Source organism: Sturnus vulgaris, chromosome 3 (genome assembly GCF_052056855.1).
Source record: "Sturnus vulgaris isolate bStuVul1 chromosome 3, bStuVul1.hap1, whole genome shotgun sequence".
Classification (NCBI taxonomy): domain Eukaryota; kingdom Metazoa; phylum Chordata; class Aves; order Passeriformes; family Sturnidae; genus Sturnus; species Sturnus vulgaris.
In genome coordinates this window covers 53,809,271-53,827,461 of record NC_142245.1, presented here as the reverse complement: position 1 = coordinate 53,827,461, position 18,191 = coordinate 53,809,271, and the positions used below count along the sequence as shown (strand labels likewise).

Sequence of the window (18,191 nt, the reverse complement as noted above, 5' to 3'; positions counted from 1 at the left end):
CCTCCTCGGTGCGCGCCCTCCCCGCCGCGGAGCTCCCGCGGCTCCCGCCCCGCGCAGCTCCCAGGGCGGGCAGCGCCCAGCACCGCGCCCGGGAGCGCTCCCGCCGCCGCGCGGGGGGACCCGGTGACGTCACGGGCGGCGCGCTCCCCGCGCTCGCTCCGCGCTCGCCGCCCTGTAACTTCTGTTCTGGGAAGTGGTGCCAGGAATAGCCCGGCGGAGCCGCCTGCAGCGCGGAGCGCTCCCTCCCGCCGCGGCCAGGGCGGGCTGCGGCTCCCGGGCCTCCGCCTCTCCCCCGTGCAACACCAGCCCCTCCGCCACTGTCAGGGAGATGGTGATGAGCCTTTCCAAAAAGAGGGAGAGGAATGACCTGCCTTAAGATAAACGCGTGAAGCGGGCGCCCCTTGGCCGCTGGAATATCTCTGTCTGTCTTTATATATAAAGAAGCACCGCGAGCAGCCTCACTCCGGGCGAGCCCTTAGCAAAGGAGCAACACGAGCGCCCGGCGAGATCAGCAGCAGCAGCAACAACAACAACAACAAGGGCACCGGGAGGGCTTCCCTCCTTCCTCCTCGGTGATTTCCCAGGTGAGCAGCACCGGCTGCTGCGGGCAGCCCCCTCCTCCCTGCCCGCCGCTCGCCCCCTGTCACCGGCACCAGCTGACAGCCGCGCCGAGGCGGCGGGGCTCGGGTGCGGGGCGCCGCGGGGCTGGGGTCGGGCCGCGGCAGGCAGGGCGCTCAGCGGAGCGGGGGGGTCTGCGGCCAGCGCTCCGAGTGCCGCCCGGGGCTGCGGGGGTAAATGGAGGGCAAGGCGGCGGGAGGGCGCCGGCGGGGGAAGCCGGCGGGGCTGTAAAACCGCCGGACCGGTAAGTCACCTCTGTGGCGGCGGCTCCCGGCGCTGGCAGGCACCGGCACCGTCCCCGGGGCACCGTGGCCGGCGGCCCTTCCCGCTGAGCCGGCGCAGGAGGGGGACACGGCGGGGACAGGCCTTTGTCGGTGACACGCCGTTAGGAAATGTGGGGAATACCCGGCTTGTAAGTGTATGCAGATGAGGAGAAGGCTGCCTTGCGTAATCCCCTCCTGCGGCGGGGAATGGGCATGGTCACCGCCGGGGAGAGGCGCCCGCGGGGGGGCCGACCCGACGGGGCTCTCACCGCGGCCTCCGGCGCCCCGGGAGCGGATGGGGGGGGCACCGAGGCAGGGGGGGCGCCCGGGGCCACCCGGCGCGGCGGAGGGCAGGGCGCTGGAGGTAGCGGAGGGAGGGAGGCAGGGAGGGAGGGGATGTGCCCCGGCTGCCAGCGCGTCCCCGCGGGGGTGCTGGACACGGGGGAAGTGCGTGTGTGTGCGGGGACACCCGGCACCGCGCCGGGGTGCGTGTGCCAGAGTGCGTGTGCGCGCTGCGCCGCGGTGACTGTTCCCTGAAGTGGGTGGGACGTTGGCCCGTTCCGGGAATGTTCCATGACGTGTAAACGCCACAGGAAGGGGGTTAACGAGGGGCTCGGCCGGGGCCGCCGCCGGGTCCCTCCCTTTCTCCCTCCCTCTGTCCCCCCGCCCGCCGGCGGGGCTGCCGCGGGGGCCGGCGGGGGCACGATCCCTTATGTAATGCGGGGTACGTGTGCGGCCGGCGGGGATTATGTAAGCGGCACGTCCGCGCCTGTCGCATAGGATATCGCATAGGATACACCACCGCACGCCGGCTCCGCGCCGGGAGGCGGGCAGGGGCGGCGAGCTGCCCCGCCGTGTCCCCGCCGTGTCCCCGCCGCGTCCCCGCCGCCGGGGTCAAGCGGCGCGGGAGAGGCGGGGGAAAGCCCCGGGTTATCCCGGGTCATGCCCCGCAGCCCGCCCCGACCTTCCTGCCGGGGGCTGGCGCGCCGCACGGCCTTCCCCCCGTGAGAGGGAGCCCGAGGCGGAGGGGACGGAGGGTGGTGATGTCCGGGCTCCAGGCGGTGGGTGTCCCCAGAGCTCCGGCCCGCGGCTGGGGAAGCCTGCGGGAGGGTCCCGGCCGGCCGCCGGCCAGCACTTCTTGTCTCCGTGGGCAGGCGGCCGGGGCTCACCCCGGGATAACGATAAACCTCCTCAGAGCTTAATTTCCCGGAAAACGGTTCTGTTTTTCGTATTAGTTGGCACTAATGGTAAAACTTTTTTTTCGAGGTTTATTTATTTTTTTTTTCATATGATAGTTGCAGAAATGAAACTTCTACTGAAACACTAAAGAGTTGGGGTGTTTTAGGCAATAATTTTTAAAAACCTTTTTAAACTAAAGTAATCGAAATACTAATGAGTTTCAGCAGAAATATTTAACTAGTTTCCCTTGTCTCATTTTAAAGTGAAGCCTACTTTAATATTAAATTAAATGCCTGGGTTTGCACATTATTAAAAAATAGAGGGGGCACTAAACATTTTTTGCTGACTTAGTCAAGGGTGTCACTTTTTCTTTATTTTGTTCTTCTAATGAATTTATACTGAGAATTATTACGAAAGAAGCAAACAAAGTGGTCAGGGTGGCAAAAGAGAAGCATTGCTGGCTAGGTCTGTGTTTCTCTGCTTGCCGGAGCTGCGGGTGCAGGCGTGTGTTCGTGCAGCTCCCAGCGCAAGGGGGCTCCGGTCATCACCGTCAGGAGTTCTGGGGACACCGGGTAATTAGAGTAATTACTAGATTAAAGGAACTACTGGTCTAACGAGGTACAAATTCAGTGGGCCCAATTTTAAATTCTGTTGTTGTGGATTACCACTGACTACCAGAGGAATTTGATCCTCAGGTTATCAGGACATGGTGTGGAATCCTCAATATTTTGATAGTGAAGATGATATACAGACATGCTGAAAAAGTGCATCTGTTTTTCAAAGATAGGAGAGTCTCTGCCTGCTAGATTTGCAGCAAGTGGATATATTTAGATAGATGCCATGTAACCTGGGGTTATATTTATTTACACTTAAATGTTAAATCTTTCCTGATCCTTCCACTCAGGAGATATTTCTGAAACTTCAGGTATGGATTATCTGAAACTTTCTTCATATTTTTTTTAATTGTCTCATGTCTCAAAAAATTTAAGTGTTGTAGAATAGGGTTTTTTCATGTGAGTTTTAAGAAGTTACTACTGTCATCTGCAAATGTATTTTAGATTACTGTGGTTTTCAACTGTGCAAAGGCAGCAGTGATACATATGTAGTCAGTGTGTCATAGCTTTTGTTGATCGAACAATCTGCATTTTTAATGTTTTGTAGTCTGCTGTGTTGATGTTGTTTTCCAGTGGTTGTTGGGCATAGCAGTTCTATACATCCTGACTGAGGTGATTTCTTAAAACCTCAGTGCTATGGATTAGAATTGAGCAGCACTTGTCCCAAAGCACAAATGTAGATGACTTTTAATTGTGCATCTAAGTCCAATTGTGTGGCAACAGTGCAGAATGCTTCTTTATAAAGGCAGATTATTAGATTCTCAAGTGACTAGATTGCCTCATATGTGAGATCTGTTTACAAACCTTCTTGTTACTATGAAGACAAAACAGAGAGCCATATGCATTCATGTGGTCCTTGCTGAATAATGGTACATGTGTCTACTTGAGTGTTTGGCAGTATATCATGTTTAGTTTATGTGGTGGCACCCTACAAGGCTATTCTTTTTTGACTTTTAACTATTTCTAATACCATTGGCTCTACTCAGTTGCATGAGCTAATTTATGACCCTGGTCTGCATGTTTGTAACTAAGCTGGACGTTTTTAAAGCAGGACATTTATTGTTGAGCATTTTGCCAAAGAAGTTTCTTTGCTTATTCATTTATTTTAGGTGCTTTTTGCAGAAAGGATAAAGGTGAATTGGATTTAAACAGAAGTGAAAGTAATGAGTACCATTTTGTTTGTCCCCCTGCTCATCATTTTTGGTCAACAGCAGGGGTGGTTACTGTTACTGCTTTTGTAATTTAACCATATTGGGTAAGGTAGTGGGAATATAGGAGCCTAGCAGAAGTGGTTTACTTAGTGAAATACTGCAATACTTACCCATGAAAGAGAAGAATGCTTGCTATTTAAGAGTATTCCTGTATACAAGTCACAATAATGTATAAGTCACAGTAATGTGACTTGGATTATGAAATATGTCTTGCTGTCTTTCAAATTTGAGTGTGGTGGGGTTTATAATAAACTGTGGTTGGTTATATGGATAGTTATCTATCCAGCTCTGTAAGTACAGCTCAGCAAGTACTACTTGTCTGTAGTTGATTCTGCCTAAGAATTGCAGGTAAATTGCCAGAGCTGAGTACTGACTTCCTCTGTTTTAGGTCCCATCATGAATCTGGCCCATGCCAATGGTCCTCACACAGGGTAAAGAGAAAATGTTTTATCCATTTTTTCTCAGACTGTCAGTATGTGGTTTTAAATTATTGGTCCTCCAAGCAGGAGGAATGCGTAATTATTATTATTCTTACAAGTTAAAGACTTCAGGTAGAGTTAATTGTTAATACTTTTGGGAGCTGAACAGGAGTGTTGAGTGCAGAGGCTGCATACCTTTGTTATTTGAAAAAGGTCCGATAAGTTACGAGGAAATGGCTTTAAAAATTCCTTTTTTTTTTTTTTTTTTTTTAAAGAGGCAGGTTATTTTTTCTCAAGATTTCTTAAACAACATCTCTGAAGTAGTATTACAGATTAGATATTTTAAAAGTTATTTGGCTTTCTCCTGTAGTTTAACAATTTGTTTGTTGGAAGGTTTTTGTTTGTTTGGGTGTTTTGGTTTCTTGGTATTTCCCCCCCTTCAATAGAATATCTAGCAGTTGCTAAAATAGTGAAGAAGCAGCAAGGGGAAGTGTAAGCTAGACGGAAAATGGAGAATAGTATTTTTCACATAATGGGTTGGTAATTTGGGATGCTACAGTTAAATAAAGTAGCACAGAATTATGATAGAACAATGAAAGTTTCAGGCTGGTTATGCCATTCTGATAGGAAATAGCAGCTTTGTACAGCCTTGTTTCTCTTTTGGGCTCTTAAAAATTTTTATAAGACTTTGCAACAACTCCCCTATTTCAGCAGGAAATATTAAAAAGCAGTTCATTGTGGCCATATTTTTCATTCTCAAGTGAAATTAGCAGTTGTGAAAATGCTGGTCTGACAGCCTGAGAGAAAAAATCCACTGTAAATAGAAATATTAGAAGTTTTTCCATGGCAACCAAGTAGCAAGCCCCTGTTTAAGAAATCATTAGTGAAATTAAAGAATATGTTAATGTCTGGAAACATCTGGGGTTTTAAAAAATGTTTTTCTTTTTATTGAAATAGCAAGTGGGAGGTATCATAGGCATCTTATTTCACCACTCTGCTTTGTTCATAGATTAAACAATTGGCTTTACCCTCCTTATTCATTTGTAGTAGGTTGTTCCCAGTAAGGTTTGTCCCCAAGAAATCTCACGCAAAGCTATGAGCATGGAAAAGGTTCAAGGGGATATAGGTAGGGGGAACAATCTTACACAGTGTTTCAAAATTCCAATCTAGAATAAGACATTAAAGTACCATATGCAATTTTGTCTGTCAGGAATCTCTTGCATTTTTTATTGTCTTGTGATTAAATTCTTGCCATCATTGATGTGATCTAAACATAAGAGCTGCTTTTTCCTCTGAGGAAGTATTGTGAATTCTGGATGCTTGTTTTCATTTGTCTTTTAGGCACATTCTGTACAGCTGCAAAATGGTCACTCTGTTCTCTGTATGCCAGGGTAACAGCAATGGAGTGTGGACCACGCTGGTTTTGGTCACAGGATTGCTTATGTTTCCCTATTTCCTTGTTCTACCCTGGATATGTCTTACTGTTTTTTCAACCTGGATATCGCCCTTTACTTGAATAAGCAAAAACCTGTGCATGCTTTTTTTCCCCCTTCACTTTCTCTGGATGGGAGTCTCAGGGCATACCTACCCAAAAATGTGCCGCTTGAGTGTTTTCTTAAAGTAATACAGTGCACAAATATGGATTTAATTATCTGATGTAAATTCCCCTGGTACATGGTTATACTGATATGACCAGTTTGTATAGTGGTAATATCCCGTTTTTCTGAGTATATTTATTCACATTCTATCGCTGTCAGTGTAAACTTGGTTCCAGCAGAAAAGTTCTTTCTAAATATGACATGAAAACCACAAGTAGTGTAATAATGTAGTAGGTAATGAGTTTATGGCCACTTCATGTACGTATGGGTTTTTGTTGCACCTCAATTTGTGTTTTACAGAAAATTGTTTTCTTGTTTTGCTTTTTTTTCTCTATTTGTTGATAGTTCTGCCCTAATACACTTAAAGAGTCTGCAAAATGCAACTCGTGTACAAGAAATTTGATCCCGCACACGTAAAAAGAATAGTAAAGAATACATCTTTCTTAAATGTGTAAATTCACTTAATTGCAACTTGAGGAAGTTTTAATAAACTGCTGCAGCTGTAGCTAAACTCTTTGACTTATATAAATTGCAAAAAAGGGGGGGAAGTATGTTCAGTATTTTTTGACAGGCATGGCTTGATTGCTGTTGTGTCAAACAGGAGAAATTCAAGGTTTGATTGCTACAGAAAGTTTCTTTTTCAGGTAGTAGTTAATTGGAAATTCCACACAAAGAAAAGCAGTTAGGTAATTTGCATGTATAGTTCCGTTTGATAGAAAAGTGAAAACTAGAGGAGCAAACGGGATTTGAAATTACAGTGTCAGGTGACATTTTAAAAGTAGTGCAGTAGAGTTTGACTCTCTTCATAAGAAAATACGTATAAAAAATGAAGCAGAAAAATTCCAAGTTGTTTTCTGTAATTTATGGTGAAGTTTAGACTTTTGTGACTACAGAGAATAGTATTGCTAAAGAACTGTAAAAAGCCGAAAGAAAACTCTAACTGCACAGTGTAAACTATGATATAACATCAGAGAATTTTGTTGAAATAGTATTACTTATTGAGCAATTTTTCAGTAGAGCAGTATCTGTGCTTAGGCAGAAAGGAGCCCTTAAGTTTAAAAAATCTAATGGTACAGGATCAGGGTTACCAAAATTCGTCTTATTAGACAGTGGGGTTTTCTTGCATGTTGATGTGGTTTTTTTGTCATTTTTGTTTGTTTAAATAAGATAAATGTCCCAGTCTCTGTATTCATGTATTTTGTGTTTATGGCTTTCATTAAAACAAAACATGTGTAGTGTGTCAAGAAAGAATAGTATGAAATAATAACCGAGGTTACCCTTCCTTGACAACAAGACGTGACACTATTTAGTTAGAGCAAAAACTATTTAGTTTAGACCAAAGTCAGTATTCAGCAGAGATGTAAGTTGCTGGCATGTATTAGCAGTCTTCATAGGTCATGTAGTTAATTTTGAGTGTAGTCTGCTTACAAAAGTTCTAGAAGTATGTGGAGTTTTATGTTCCTTGTCTCTCAAAGACAGCTAAAAGAAATAGTTCAGTTAGCTGAAAAATAAAATCTTTATTTGCTTCTAACTGTTGTCAATTTTTGTGAGGCCTGATGTGATTTTCCTTCTTTCTGCACAAGCATTAGCAGTGAAAAAGAGGCGCCCTAGAGCGTGGTGCAGGCCCGTGGCTCACTGACACCTCTGCATGATGACAGTGTTCAACTGAGTCCTGTGTGACACCTGTGAAACACTGATGCATCTTGAGAGCTGAATTTCTACAACTGTTTTGTTAATGTTTTAGAAAAGAAGATCAAGTACTGGTCTTCTGCAACAATAGAGATTGACAGATTTTGACTTTTTCCCATTTAAAATCAGTTATGTTTATGAATGCAATTTCTGAAAGTGCTTATGAAAAGCCTTTTAAGTACGTTTGTCTGAAGTAAAATAGTTCTTTAGTGAAAAAGGCATTTATCTTTGGCAGGACATTCATAGACTCCTACAGCCAAATTCTCTGTCCTGTGTAAGTCAATAAAAGTTTCTAGAGTTTGGTAAAAATAGGATTAAACTATCAACTACAAGACTGTAAGGTTGGACATCTTGCTGCTGTCTTGATATGATAATCTGTTTTGATCACCAGGTGTGGCTATAATATTAGGCTCTGAGTAAAGAGATTTTGCTTTAAAATCTCTTCAAAGCTATGTGAATTTAATTTCTTCCTACATTCTTAGTAAATTTGTGTCAAACAAAACTTGCAGTCTCTTCCATTATTTTATGCTTGGTCCTGTAATTGTAGCAAAATCCCTTTAAAAGTTAGTGAATATTTTCACAGAGCTGCTTGGCTAGAATATTTGACTTCTTAAGGTTTAAATAATGGATAAGCTACATGTATTTAATCTGTGAGGTACAGTTGAATTTTGATACAGGCTTAACAGGATGTTACTGATACATCTGAAGAAATTTGCGATAAGTGTAAAGATAGGAGTTTATATAACACGCTCAGGAGGAAACAATGTTAGTGAAATACAAACTGACAGAAAGGTATTTGTTTTAGAGATAGAGTGATACCAAATACAGTGTTGCTGCCTCTGCAGTTGGTTTTTATGATGGAAAATATTGGGATCAAGAGGACAGTGAAGTTGGTACAGTAAGTTATCTGCATGTTTGATATGTCACATATTTTTAATCTCTGATTTACCTAATTACTAATTAAATACACAAATTGTGCTCATCTTTGACCTAATTCATTGTAGTGAGTAATGTTAATTATTGGTGAAGAACTTCATCGTCAGCCACGCATTAGTAAAATGACTACATGATTTGGAGTAATTAGTAGAGCAATTTTGAGTCAGCTGTTTTTTTCTAAACATATGAGGTTGTAAATTGGAACTGATATACAGTAGTATGACAGCACCTTCCTTTGCTCTGACAGGACTTTGGTCTGTGAAATGTGGGGAGGCAAAACGATGACACACAATACATTCATTTTCTCTGTTTTTTAGCTCAACTCATATAGTTGTTTACTGATTCTATTAAATTAGTGATCTCTTCATGGAAACAATTTAATCACTCTGTATCTTACCTTTATGAACAGGCTTGTAGGAGAGGTGAGAAAGTAATAGAGAGTGGAATGGAAGCATATTAGGTTTTCCAGATTTTTTTTTTTTTTTTTTTTTTTTTTTTTTTTTTTTTTTTTTTTTTTTTTTTTTGGAGCAAGGACAAGATGCGTTTACATGTCGCCTTGGAAATACTTGTTTTGCTTCTGGGTTGTACAGATTTCCTCATCCAAGGCTGGTAAGCCTGAACCCTCCATAACGGGAGGCTGGACTGGACACATTCACTTGTAAAAGATAAGTGTACAGGAAGAACCTTTGCTTTTATTTTGGGCTATGTCCTCTGTGTGATGCTTTACAGTAGTGTGTCTGGGGTCTTCTCTCATTCTTCTGTAGGAACAGTGAAGTAGCTTGCAGTAGATGTATCCTGACTTTTGTTCCATTGCTCCTCAGATCACCCTGTGCATGGCAGGAAAGAGAAAACACATGGGATGTTGGAGTTCCTTTATGCATCCTTCTCCGAAAGTTCAGTGCAGCATACTTTCCACAAATGGAATTAATATGAGAGAAATCTTTTAATTTTCCTTCTCACTCACAATCGTATTATTTATAGAAGAAAGCAGGGATGTTAAATACACAGTTTTGGATGTATGCTGGTTGAGCATGAGGCTTAGAGAGGAAGATCAATAAGATGGAGTGGAGAGGTTTGAATGTGACTGACAGTGGATTATAATTGCATACAGGAAGTTATTTTTATCAGATCAATGTCCCTCTAACCTACAGAATTTTAGTAATACAGTCTTTAGAATCCCTGTCCAGTCTCAAGTTGTACAAGCATGTGTCAATAAGTAACTAAGATCCATGGAAGGCACATTCAAGGATACAGTGGTAAGATACTCTAACTTCCAACTTTGACATCTCCACAGATACCTTGCTCACAGAATATGATGCTTCTTATCTTGCTCAGTGCTTGAAGGTATTTATTTTTACATTTGCTTATTCATGGTTTTGATTTAATTTATTTGCAGTATCATTTGATCCCAGTCAATAGTTCGACCCACTTAAGTTGTAAGCAGGAGAATAAATGAAACTAATTTTCTTTTTCTCAGTCAAGTGGGTTGTCTGGTGAGCCAAAAGTGTAATAAAAACATTTGATGGCTGTTTACAGATTCACACACTAGAAAACAGAGAGCTGTGTTTCAGTTTCCTTGCCTAATTCAGACAGTGTCACATGCAGGTGATGGGATTATATTTGTCGTTTTATATCAGCCAAAAAATGCATTTTTTTGGCTCCTGCTTTGACGCTTTTCCTTTAAAATGAACATATTACAGCAGAAAATGGAGGCGGTTTGCCACAATATATGAAGAAATATTTAAGAATGCATGTGTAAGTATATACATCTAGACTCGTGTATGTATGTGTGATCATAACTTTTACCTCTAGTCATGTTCTGTCTCCTTCATAGTACAATATACCTGGAATAATTTCATGAGAGCTCATGGTTGGAGGTCTGGCTTGTTGTCACTGGGATGAAGATTTGTCCTGGATTCCATGTAGGTTCAACTTCTGCTGTTGGTTAACTATCAAAGAAAATATTTAAAAGAAATAAATTTATTTGAATTATTTATGTATGACTGTTAGCATTTATTTCACAAATGCATATACATATGCATCTATGTAGATGCATGTACACAGCCACATGTTGTTAAAAGGTAAAAAATCTCATTAGTTCTTAATGAGAAGCTGCTGTGGTCTCACTTTGGTGAGTGTCAGAGTCTGCCCATAGTATCTTTCTAAAATGTTATCCACTGCTCCTGGTGCTCTGCTGCTAGGAGGATGCAGCAGCATCAGTAAGTGAGCATGGCCCCATTTAGCTGCCTGTGACTGACTCAGCCAAGGTCATGCCTTGTTGGACCATAAAGATGTTTGCCTTTAAGCTGAAGCTCTTTGAATTCCTTTTACATCCTCGTGTTTCTGAGGGACATAGTCACGTCACTCAGTCTGCTCAGAAGGGCTCACTCCCCAGCCCCTGCCATCCATGGTGCCTGACACTCACCTTGTGCATGGTGCTCGCTGAGCCTTCCTCCTCTGGTGGGACGCCCACCTCCACACTGAGCTGCACTAGTGTGCCAGCTCTCACAGGTGTAGGGAAGTGGCCAGAAAGCCAATCCATGAGCAGACTATCCGTGCAAATAGGTGATGGAAATCAAAGCTGCCCTAAAAAGCACTTGCATCGTGCCACCTTGGATCTTGTTGCTGGGCCTTCATTTTCTCTGGAGCCAACACAAAACCTCAGTCTTGCCCTCGTCTCACAGTTTTCTAATCAGTGCCCCATATCTGAGAAGATGACACTGAACTGTGCCTGGCACAGCTTGGTGACACCATGTGAACTACCTTGTCTCTTGTGAATATAATGAAAATTCTGTCATTTTGGATTGTGTCCTGACCAATAAAAGTGCATGATGGGAAGTTGTTATTGATTTTGATTTTTTTTTCATGAGGCCAGGATTTTGCCATCAGCTGTAGATAGGACTTGTACTGCTGAAATAGTGCTTCTCGTGACTGTCTCAGCCTATAAATGGAAACCTTCAGCATGCAGGGTTTGCTTTTCATTGAATATAGTAACACTAGGTGAGAATGTTGGAAAAACTGTCTACATGGAAACAGCCTCTGGATACTTTAGGCAGAGAGGACCTGCAATGAAAGGGATTCAACAGAAATGATCTTTACATTGCCAGATGGTATAAGGTATTTTAGAAAAAAAAATAATATATTATGTACCCCAAGGTGCTTTCATTGTGATTTGAATATAAAGTGCATGAAGTCTTAGCTGAAAGTGTTGCAACTGACTGGCTTAGAGCTGTGGTTTTAGCTTTTTTTGTTGTTGTTGTTATTATTTGTAGTTATAACCCAGCTGAAAAAGGAACTTGGAGCTGGAGCTGTATCTTACTTGTCCTGTGTGCTTCTCTCCCCAGTGAAATCCCATTATCTGGTTTTGGAATTATTAAGATGTGAGAAACCTGCATTTCATTTCTGTTTGTGTATGATGTCCTTTTTTATTTCTTTTTTTTTTTTCCCAAGTGGCATAATTTCAAAGTTTGTTGGTTTGTTTTTTTTTTCTTTGGTTGTTGGTTTTTTGTTTGTTTTTTCTGTTTTTGGTATGGTTCAGCATAAAAAGAAAGATAAAAATATATACAAAAGGTTTGCATGGTTTTAGTTCATTCTGGTGTACTCTACCTGTCCTGTGTATCTGCTCCTCCATCTGTAGCCCAGTAGCGCCAAACTGAAGTAGGTTATCCCTGATAATGGAGTTTTTCTTTGCACTTCCCCATTTTGGATGTAATTTCAAATAAAATCTTGCACCTCGTCTGGTGGGTGGATTAGAGGGGAGATGAGTATTTTTTTTTTTTTAAACAGTACCAACGAAATAAAAAAGAAAGAGGAAAAAGCCTAGTTCAACGAAAGCTTATGACATGATTCTAGAATGCATAACCCTGGGCAAAAAGGGCCAGTTATTGGAGTAGTTCTTGAGTAACCTAATTGTTTGATAAGGATCCTTGCCTGTTTAAATTGTTGTTGGTTGTTGGAAATATTCCATTTTTAAATTTGTGCCTTATTGCATACCCTAAGGTATGTGTACAACCCACTGTAATTGCAGTTTATTATTTTATTAATGAGAGCTGTGATAATGTGTTGGTTCATGAATTCCCTCCAGTCCACGTATGGTCTCCTAATTGCCCAGGGTTCTGCAATTCCATCGTTTGTTCTGGGGATGGTGGCAGGGAATACAAGCAAATTCTCTATAAGCATAGTTTACAAAACTGAGACCTTGCCCTAAAGCCTGTGCTTGGTGTGATAATGCAACCGAAGTCTGGAAAGGCTGGATATGATTTTTAATGCACATGTAATGAGTAACAATAGGAGCGGCAGAAGGAAATTCTTGCTACATAATCCTGAGTACCTGAGACTTTGCCAGCTGGAAGGAGAGGCCTACACACCTTACTTGGCCCTCTTAACCATAACAGAGCACCCCTTAGCACTTCTTTGATCTGGGTCTCTCCTGCCTGCCTCTGTGCCCAAGTGGCTGGAAGACGCTCGCTCCGTTTGCTGTAAGGCACACAACAGTGAGCAAGCATCTGGCATGCAACAGCAGCTCCTGCTTTTCGTGTGCCTCAAGGGCAGCAGGCGTGCTAGGGTGCCTGTTCCCATGTTCTGGAAACTATTTCTATTTGTTTGCCGATCCTAGATCCACAGTACATGAGAAGGGAGCAGCAGCAGTGGAGGTGTGGTCTGTGGAGTGGTGGGGGAAATCCAGTTTACTGTGTCTGTAACTCTGGAGACAAAACTTTCCCGTAAAAACCCATGGCAAAACACCACATCCTCAAACAAGTAGTGCTTGCTCCACAGTGCGGCCCAGCTTTCCTGGTAGGCTGTAAACCTCTGACCCTTGGTTTGCAACATTTGGGGAGCTCTCTGAGGATGTTGTGGCAGCTGGGGTAACCCCAGGCCACAGCAGGGGGGGATGGCGATTCCCACCGAGCGTATCACAGCCTGCCTCCTTACTGTGGTGGTTGGTACAGTTCTCCACAGCTTCTGAAACTGCTCATTACAGAACTTGGCTCTTCTACAAGGGCTTTTCATAGCTGTAGCCCCTGTGGCTTGATGCAGCATGCTTTTCTGGGGGAACAGATGGTATATTGCGTAGAAAGTTACTGTATTTTTGTATCACTGGTTTGTATTTATTTATGTCGCTCTTCATCTTCCTCTCTTTTTTTTAAGATGTGCATATAGGCCAAGTGCAGAACTTGGACTCAGTACTGGATTTGCCTTGGATATATTCAGCCTTATATTTGTGTATGAGTGCAGTGTTTTACACTGAGTAGGGTGTGCTCTCCGAAGTTTTAGGGAAGAGATTTTCATCACTTGGATTGAAATTAGGTCAAACATACTGCAAGGGGAAAAAAACATTTTCCACTTAGAAGTAGGAAGATCTTTAAAAGAAAAAGTCAATGTCTTCTTAAACAAGCTTTGTACTCATTGAAGTATGGTTTAGTTTTCAAGTCAGTAGATGTGTTTTCTGTATCTAATCTTTGTTTTTTTAATTGATATCATCTGGTCAATTTGAGTGAAAATGCTATTCCCATAAGAAAAATATTTATTCTAAATATTATTGTTGCCTAGGATCTTGTAGAATTCATGGGATACAGAAGCAGTCAAGTTGATTTGATATTTTTAACATTTTTAAGGTGTTTTCTCTTTGTTTCCATGAAAGCAGTTTAAATAAGTATTTTACCAATAGCTTATGGTTTCTGGAAATTAGGTTACTTATTGTAGAAAACTTCAGGTTCTTAAACATGGGTTTCAGATCTTCTTTGTCTCGATTAGACATTTGAAATAAAATATAAATACTTGAAGCCACAAAATAAGGGCTTGCCTTTTCCCTCACTTAGCTTCCAGGACTTAATATGTTTTGCCCAAAGAATCTCCATAAGCCATTGCCTATAAAAGATAATTACAATCACAGGGTTTTGGTACCACTTGGCCAAATCAATTTATATATGAACTTCTAATGTGAGTATATATATAATTATATATTTAGATGTCTACATATTATTTTGCATCTATACACTCACATGTGCGTAAGTGTGTCTGTAAATATGTATAGACACAGCACAAACACAAATACACTCCTCATTATGTCTCTGCAGACACTGACACACATCTGCACTCCATGGGATCATCCCATTTCAAGTTTAATGTTTTCATCCTGAGCCCAAATCTTGCCATATAACTGGAATGTTTCTCTTGGCAATGTAGAATTTCCCAGTAGTTTCTGAATGGGATGGAGGCTGCTTGTCCCCGTGCCTGAAGATCCCCTCAGGAGCCTGGCATGAGAGACCAGTGGTGGTGGAAGTGTCCTGCTGGGGCAGGAGAGCATGGCATGAGATAGCTGAGTGCCATAAATGAGGAGACAAAATGATGGGGAAGACTTTGGGAATTTCTAGTTGCTGCCACTGGTGGCTGGATCGGGCCCTTCAAGGGCAGACTCTCCTGCATTCTGTGTACTGCTGTATTTAGGCTGAACACCAGGTTCACAGTGAAACAAGCCCCCCTCCCCCCACTTCTGTTTTTTGCCACAAATATTTTGAAGATAAATAATGACCTGCTATCAAGTGTTTTGGCAACTTGGACTTTGTCATCTTTGTTTGCCTTATTTTCTTTACAAAATTGGTGCAGGATATTTTAACTATCTGCATGTAGGATCGTTTGAGAGAATTCCCTTAGTGATGCGACAGTTCAACAGCAAAAAATTTCAAGATAATGGCTTTTCCACCCGAACTTCTCTTCAAGAAGAATTATAAAAATCTTGCGCATAATTTGAATTCCCAAGCGAAACACTATAGCGGCTTTGTTAAAAGTATTGTGTGAATGGGTTTTAAAAAGGTAAAAGTGTAACTGAGTTTGTGGGGATCAGTAAAGGTGTTAGATACTTTGTAAGTAGCCAACCACAACCAATATCAGTTTTGGAGTGGAAAGGCGAGTGTGTTCATCTGTGTAGCAAGGGCACTGTCAGTGAGACCAGGTCACAGTTTCCATCTGTCTCTTTGCTGTAAGTTTTAACTGTTTGATGAGTTAAAACACAGTACAACAGATACAGCGAATTTGGATATTGCAGAGAGCATATTTCACTTTCTCAAACCATGGGAGAGATGGTTTAATACTAGAACAGTAAGGTGTAATTACATGGAAATTAACTGTCAGGACATGGATGGGTGTGTGAATCCACTGCTGTTCCTTGTTGTATTCTGTGTTCGTCAGCAGACGCTTTATTGCAACAGGCAGCCATAGATGTGTGGAAAAGCTTGTTGTGATATGGCACGGCAGTGCCTGGTGGTTACACAGCCTGGCCCTGTGCTGCTGCTGCTGTGCCATGCACCAGTTGTCTCTGTATGGTCAGAAGTACAAAATTGTCGGTGCATTTCCTTCGTTCTTGGACATGGGTCTAAAAATAGTTGGCCAGGTTTGTTCTGAGCGAGTGCAGTACCAAGTGGTCAGATTTCAGAAAGTCGAATGGCTCTTATATGTGTTGTTTAGGATGCTGTTCACAGTGGAAGCTTTCTTACAGTGCTTTTGAAGGTTTCATCCCCTTTTTCCTCCTCTCAGGAGAATGTCACTACTTACACCCACTTTGTATGACATGGGCTGGATTCTGTTCCAGCAGCCGCAGTTTTACAGGTGAAATTCTGATCACTTTTCTCTGACTGAACTAATCCAAATTGTCTTTACTGCAGTTGATTCCTGTGTACTGCAAATCATTTTCAACACCAAAGACTAATTTGTCTGCTTATTCTTTCATATTGAAAAGAGTCCTGATTATTAGTGCCAGGTTGACAACTTCAGGATTAGGTTTTCAAGCTAATGTCAGAACAAAAAAGCAGTAGAGGTTTTTTCATGCTACCTGGCAATGAATCTTAGAGATAAATTACCTTTGGAAAATTTACCTCTAAAGGACAGCGTAATAAACAACCAAACCAGCTTGTATCCTTGTAGAATAATGTGTTTGAAAGTATATGCAAAATATTTAATTTCTAAATAATTAAAATACTGTATGTGACCTTATTTTAGTAAAATGAGCAGTTTTGGTTAGCTAGTGGCACTGCTTATGTCCCATGGAAGATACAATATATCCAAGATACAGTCTGGTGATTCCCTAGTTTCAGCTCTATTATGCTGAATTACTAGGGCCGAAAACTGGCTTCAGTTCCCAGTGTGACCACAGGGTGGTTATTGCAGAAATAAGGCAAAAATATTCTCTTCAGCTAGTGATGGTGGTATGAGAAAAGAATTCAGAAGAGCATTTTCCAAACTCCTTGTAACCTTTTTCACTGAGGTTTGTTAAGTACCTCTATTTGAAAAACAACTTCTATCAAGTGGAGCACTGCTACCCAGTCTGTCACGTTTGATGTACGCCGGGACATGCTTATTGTGGAATGACTGTATTTATCACTGTGTTTTAACATGTTGTTCAGAGACTATCAAAAATGCGTCTAGAATGTGTCTCGTGAATGAGAGTGTACTGTAAGCCTGTGCATCCCTCTGCCCCAGGAGAGGATCAGCTATAACCAAAGCATTTCTTACAGGTGGTTGTTCAGACTGTACTTTAAAACTTCCATTGGTGGGTGGAGACTCTGAAACCTCCTGAAATTCTGACAAGAATTTCATTTGGATTCTTGTAAATGCTTTCCATTTAAAAAGTCTTTCTAATTTTTAGCTTAAGAAGGTAGTAATGGTGGGTAAGATTGCAGTTCAGATTCCCCCTGTGCTTGCCAACTATACTGATTTTCTTACATTTAGGTGGACAGCCTGGGTGACAAACAGTTACCAGATGTTGGACATCCACAGGCCACTACCCAACTCCTGCATCCTCACCCTTTTCCTTAAGTTGGGACCTTACCTGCTTCAGAAAGACAGAGGCAAATTTGAAAAGAAGGCTCTGTGTTCACTCTGCCAGGTTATCGGCCATATCTGACAAGGGAATCCTGGAGTTTTACCCACCAGCTGTGCCTCTGATGCATTTACAAAACATGCTTTACTTCATGGGATCCAAAGCAACCTAAGGCTTGATTTCCAGATGCTTGCAGAAATATGGACTGCAGAAAAAATCTGAATGCATTTTGATATTGTAGTAATATTTAATTCTACTCCTATATTGCAGTAATATTCTTACACAAGCTGTACCAGTAAAACAAGAGCAGCATGGCTCCTGCGCAAATATTGTTTCTAGTCACATACGATACTTTGCAGCTGACTGCTTAGCTGTTTTGCTATGCAAGTGCAGAGAACACTGTTAGCAATAAAGCCACTGCTGGTTTCTCCTCCAAAACCTCCCTCCTTGCGGTGCATTGGAAATGACTGAACTTTGGCCCTCAATCTGCTGACACCCTGAGGGAGCGTAAGTGAAATGACGTCTTTGCTTGTTTCAGCTGCACAACAGGAAACGCTCGTGGCCTCCCCTTCTTCCTGCTCTGAGAAAGTGCTGCTGCTTTTTTTTTTTTTTTTTTTTTTTTTTTCTCCCCTCCCTTCCCCTGCAGTCGAATGGGCTGAGACCTAGTTTCAGGTCTGGGCTTGGCAGCCAGCTGGTGCTCACACAGGCCCCCACTGCTGCTGCCTCCTCCCCGGGGCAGCCAGTCGCCTCCCTATTGCACTGTTAGGGGGGCGATGCTAGAAATACGAGCTTTGTAATTTTCTTTTCTTTTCTTTCTGAATTATTTTTTTTTTATCCCCCCCCTTTTTT

General features: G+C 42.4%; 1 protein-coding gene across 2 annotated transcripts in view; it reads left to right on the top strand.

Moving 5' to 3' along the window:
* Positions 1–210: 210 nt before the first annotated feature.
* The window catches only part of HIVEP2 (HIVEP zinc finger 2), a 136,431-nt gene continuing 118,450 nt past the window's right edge, over positions 211–18,191 (top strand). For both annotated transcript variants that reach the window (XM_088161660.1, XM_088161661.1), the window contains exon 1: positions 211–584. The gene's annotated coding sequence lies outside the window, so the exon portion shown is untranslated. The remainder of the gene's footprint in view (positions 585–18,191) is intronic.